The sequence below is a fragment of the Myripristis murdjan genome, chromosome 1 (assembly GCF_902150065.1).
Source record: "Myripristis murdjan chromosome 1, fMyrMur1.1, whole genome shotgun sequence".
Taxonomy (NCBI): domain Eukaryota; kingdom Metazoa; phylum Chordata; class Actinopteri; order Holocentriformes; family Holocentridae; genus Myripristis; species Myripristis murdjan.
The window spans coordinates 21,977,639-21,983,682 of NC_043980.1; positions in this window are offsets into that span (position 1 = coordinate 21,977,639).

The following is a 6,044-nucleotide window of genomic DNA, read 5'->3' on the forward strand; positions in this document are numbered from 1 at the left end:
TATTTGGCATTTTTCACCTTCCTCAATAAGGCAAAAAAATATTAACTACGAAATGTCAGCACAGTGTGTGTGTGTGTGTTTGTGTGTGTGCATACATGCATGCGTGCACACACAAGTGCACGTGCAATGCATGTGCATGACTCTAGTATGGACCTTCAGGCCTATGCCATTATTACATGTTGATGGGAATGTAAATCTATATGTAAATTTAATTCAACAGACTGGCTATTGCCATCAGTCATATTTATTACATGTAGACTACAGCACTATTATGCCACCCTGGTTCCCATGCAGACTGTATAACATTAACATCCATCTTTTTCCCCTCCATATCACCACAATAATTGTGAACTCTGTATATCCAACTATATAGGCGTCATCGTCATAATAACAGTGAGCGGATGGTGTGAAGATAGGGAATCAGAGTTTGAATGCCATCTGATTCCAGAGGTTTCTCCATGCGTGTCAGACACAGAAAAGGCCATCTTAGAGTTGGATTGTTTCCTTCCAAAGGTTAGGCTGCACCTCCTGTCTCATCACTGTCACCTCTCCCAGCCTACGTATGCATTTGACAGTCAAACACACACACACAAACACACACACAAACACACACTTACACAACATCTTGCATCTGTTTTGTTTTTGGGCAGTGCATATGGGGGCCCACTGTCTCCTCTTCTCCCCATATCTATCTAAATTGGATGCAGGTTTGGGATGCCTCACTGCCTCTGTGAAATTGTGATGCGGCTGCCTGATTTTAGGTCCCATGCATTTACCGTTATTTACCGTTATTATTTTAAAAAGGTGGAGGAGAACGGCTGAATGGAGGCGTCCGGTTCAGCGGTTCATCTCTGAGGGTCCAGACCAGTGGCGTGTTGAAGATGGAGTGGCCGGGACAGGGATTCAAAGTCCCCGACTTCCAATCACACTTTCCAAAGGGACGGTTCTGCCTGATGAATGATCTTTATTGAAGAGAAGGAGTTAAAAGAAGCATGTCATTGTTCTCATTTGATGGTGTTTGTATGTGCCATGATGGGTCCCACTCTCATTTGGCACAAAAGGCTGTGGCCTGTGCATTCGATGGAGTGTTATATCCAAAGAGGATTTTAGGCACAGGCAGTCTGGCGAATTGGCAATATTCTGCAAGTGATGGTCATTTGTGTACGCCAGACATACTTGTCTGAAGTCGTAAAGCCCCAAATGTGCCCTCAACACTCCTATTGCTCGAATTTATTCAGTGTGACTTCACAGAAACTGTACTGTAATTCAGAATCACATATGGTTCACTGTGGACAGTCTTGACCTCAGATGTATGGGGATAAATGATGAAACAGTGATGACACACTTTCTTCCTGAGTCCAACTGTGTGCAAAATGCTGGGATTGTCCTGACAACCAAGTGTGGGGAATAAGTGTGAAGCGACGGCAATGCAATGAGAGATGTTTTTGTTAAAACACGTCTGCTAAAATGTGGATTTAACAGTAATCTGTGACAGATGCTTCAATTCGTTTCAGTTCTCTATAGGCAGTGCCACTTTACAAACTGCTTCCTCTTCTGTTACTGGTATGAGCTTTCTTGTTACTGTATGTATGTAAATACAACCAGCCAGGCTGTTTCAAAGCAGCCAGGGAGGAGGAATTCCCTCAAAAAAAAAAAAAAAAAAAAAAAAAAACTCGCCCTGGATCAGTGCTTCTGAACAAAAATGGCTTCCATGCATCACCCATATGGGGCCCTCTGTGCTGGAGTGGTTCACTGTTCACCCAGACGAACACATACAGGATATACAGCAACTTTCATCGCCAGTGTGTTTTCATTGCATGACACAGACCATCGTATCATTTCACTGCAGTTTTGTAAATTTCCATAAACAGACATGCACTGCATCGAAGAGTTTTGCAGGATAAGAAACTGATCATCAAGTCATTCAGTGTATGCTGCATTTCATTTATGTTAAGTATATCATGTACCAATCAGCAGTATGAAACACACACAGGAAGACTAAAATGATGCAGCTCAGCAGTAGTTTAATGCTGATTTGTCCTGCAGTGGCACCGGAGAACCGGGACCACACAAGATACTGCTGCTGCTGCACTGCAGTTGTTTTGAGCATGTTTTGTTGTGAAAAAGATTTTATTTCTACATGATAAACTGTGTTTCATTTTGCTTGTAGTGGTGTGACATTATGATAAAAGAAACAGTATTTCTGTATGAGGCTGGCACAAAAAATCTCTCTGTTTTGGGACTTGCTGGGAGTATGCAGTATGCCCGCCCATCACAATTCTTTCAATCAAACGAATGAAATGAACAGGTGAAATTCAAAGCGCAGAAAAAAAAAACTTCAGGGAGGTTGTGTGTTCAACACTCTGTCAATGCTTTGAGCAGCAAAAGGCTAGAACAAGAGAACAAGCCTCACAACACCTTTTCAGACTGGACCAAGTGACTTGTGTCGGTAGGGATTAAATTTGTGAACAGAAGCCCTATACACACACTCTCTCACACACTCACACTCACACACACACACACCATCACTGCACAACTCCACAACACCTCTTTCTCAGCTGTGGGTATAAAACCACATTGACAGGAGCCTTGTCCGCTCTTGTCGAATCGTCACGCTGAAATGTTTACCTTTACATACAAATGGGCTGGTGTCATGTTGTGTCACATAATGTTTCATGGACAAATAATGCGTCCCATTTCTCAATCCGCCTTGCGGCCCTTAAGCCCCCTTCTAGGCCCTAGTCACAGCAATACCCAGGACCTTGTGCTGCCAAAGTGAAGTGCCACTCTGAATTAAATCCCGGGGATGTTCTAGGGGTAAGCTCATTCAGGACGATGGCCTTGAGTGTACTGGCAAAAAACAAGGCAAAGAAAGAAGTATCCGGAGCGGAGGCAAGCCATTTTATGAGTCAAAATGTTTTATTTAATTTGAATTCTCTCCATTTCTCCAGGCTTGGTTTCTCTTAGGTGAATGTCAGGGTGTAACTGATTACTGCTTTTATGTCATCCTACTTCAAGCCACACAAAATTCACTCAAACAAAAAGAGTTGGAGTGCAACATGGAATCACAGTAATGGGAAGAAGGGATATTTGAAATGATTAAAAAAAAAAAAAATAGTTTCGCTGTTATTGCTTCAAGCCTATTCATGATGATGTTTTACAAGAATACAACAAATGTGGATCAGATGAGTCTACACTGTAAATTTGGATGGAATTTAGTACAGTTATTGTAATGAAAAAATGAAGTCAATGCAGTGTTGTATTAGTGTCATATGAAATGCATACTTGTAATAATTCTATAAAATATCTTAATAGGCACATTTCTCAATATATTCTATGTATTTAACACCATTAGCCTAGTTGAGAAGTGAGACGAAAGCATCCAACCATCTTCCAAAAACAAGTTACTTGATAGAATAGGTGCCAGTTGTTAAAATGGTAATGTGGTTGGCTCTGTAGTTATATTTACAATCTTAAAACTAACAGTTGCGATTGTTTCCCCTGAGAAATTTACCAAATAAAGATTAGGCTGAAATTACACCACACCAGCATGTCAGCCACTAGATTTTATTTTCAATTCAGTATATTCCATTCATTAAATTTAATTAATTTCAATTTAATTTGGAAGAAAATGAGTATTTGCCCCCTGAAGACAGTTGTTAAAATATTTTAGGAACCTCAAAGGGCCTAATAAATGATTTTATTTCTGGTCATTGTAAGGTAAAATTTGTCATTATTTGGGACACATCCACTTAAGTGTGGCCTTCAAAAACCGGTCTCCTCCTGCAAGGCTGATTTCTAAAGTTCACACTGAATTTGAGAGTTGGATGAGAGCCAAAGGGCCAGGAGACAGAGAGCATCTCCTCCTGTGTTTACGTGTTTACTTATTGTTCTAATCGTCCCTTTAGTTCTTGCGTCTCGCGCTTTAATGCGATTCTTTCCGGTTCCGCTCGGTCAGCGCGGGGGTCACCGAACCAGCTACTCCCCCCTCATTTTAATTAGGCGACATTAATTAGCACGGGAATGGAAAAACAAACAACTGATGATTAATATCCAAACTATGGTGAATTCTTGGAAAGATCTTGCAGACTTGGGAAATCTTTACCGGCAGTTCTCTGGGGTTACAGTGGAGCTGTGCAAATGAAGGAATAACACAGACAGCTGCCTGTAAAGGCTGTTTTCCAGGCCTGTATGCAATCCACTGAAAACATTCCACAGATTTAACTTGGTATTAAAATTATGCTCAGACTTCACTACTGGCAAATTACGACATACAAACATAAAGTAACGCATTACCCTGGTATTTCTGTATTTATTTGACATAGTCTAATTTCTGATTAACATAAAATAATATCTGTCTATGTCTCCATTTGTATTAGACTAGATCTACCTTAGTACACAATAAAAACAGCAAACAACAACAACGATGACGATAACAACAACAACAACAACAACAACAACAACAATAATAATAATAATAATAATAATAGTTTGTGGCTAAAAAAATAATTTCAACATTTGTGCTATTTATGTAGGCTCTTAATCCACTTACTCCTAAAAGCTATAGGGCTGTTAGGAGAATTCATGTGGTGAAACTTGGTTATAATGCTAAAGCTTAATCAGAATAATTAATTTAATTACCTTTTTTTTTTTTTTTTCAAGCTCATTTTATTAGAAATTTCAGTTTGTCCCATTGTAACAAAACGTTGCCTGTCCTGACCTTGTCTCTGACTGTAAGCGTAGTTACATTAACAACCAAAATAATTATAATAAAAAAAAATAAATAAATAGGCTATAATAACCTAGTCCTCCCCTCTCAAAATACATATGTGTAGCTTTGTGGTTATTTTCTGTTTCAGGAATCTACACTGAATAGTTACCTCTTACCCTTAGAGCACTTAGATAGCTCATCCTTATGAAAAAAGATAAGAAATTGTCAAGTGTGCAGAGGGTTTCCTTTCCCTTCCAGCTACCACACCCACTGGAGAGGTTGCAAGTGCAGTGGAGTTTAGCATCCCTTTGCACTTTTTTTAAATTTGCTCCGTGGCGTTAAAACCGCCTTTTTATGCGGAAATAAATCTTTGTAACATGAATTCCTGCCCACACCATTCCAAGAAGCAGGCTATAGCCCAGCACTGACGCAAACTACAACATAAACTGATTATTTCTTAAATTATAGTAGATGTGTGTGTTGGTAATTTGCCCCACGGTGGTTCACCCGCCCTGTGCGCCTCCACATCAGTGAATTGAGGAAACAGCAGTAGCCTATCTGTGTTATAGGGATGTAGGCGTGAGCCGAAGGTCAGGGTCGTAGTGCTGCAGCGCGAGGCGACAAGTAGAGCAAAAAAGGGTCGCTGTCTCGCGCTTTGTTCCGCACTCAATTGTCTCGGGGCTGCGCGTGAACCCTGAGAGCTGCAGCTGTCTGCGGGATGGAAACGGGCGGAAGGACGCGACCGGAAGGAAGACAAAGTCAGGAGGCACGACTGCTGAAACCCGCACTGTCTGTCTCTGAAACCGCCACGCAGTACCCGCGTCGGGACAGTGAATACTGCCCGATAACTCTGTCCCGTCCTGTCAGATAATATGCCCTGGCACGTTAAGGTTTTGTCATGTTGAATCAGGTCACCTTCTTTGGCCGTGCAGGTGTGACACAGCAGAGGGGAAAAAAATATATAGGCTATATAAAATGATAAAACCTGATTTATACATGCAACGTGTCACTGAAGCTCATGGTGACGACAAACTGGGGTGATAGAGAGCCATGATGGGAAGCTGGCCTCTTAACATCCCTTCCACTTGTTTTTATTTATCTGTATTTATTTATCATTAGGCCTGTAACATTGAATCAAATGTGAATCACGCCACTTTTTTTAACGAAAGTGCAACTAACTGTATAATAACAGAAACAGAAAGATGCATCTATGACAACACCTGTGGTGCTGTATCAAAAAAGTGGTGACACAAACTGGCCTTCTTAACATTACTGGTCATGGTGAGAGTTTTTCCCCCTTCTCTTCGTCTTGCTTTCTTGCTCCACTCAGTTT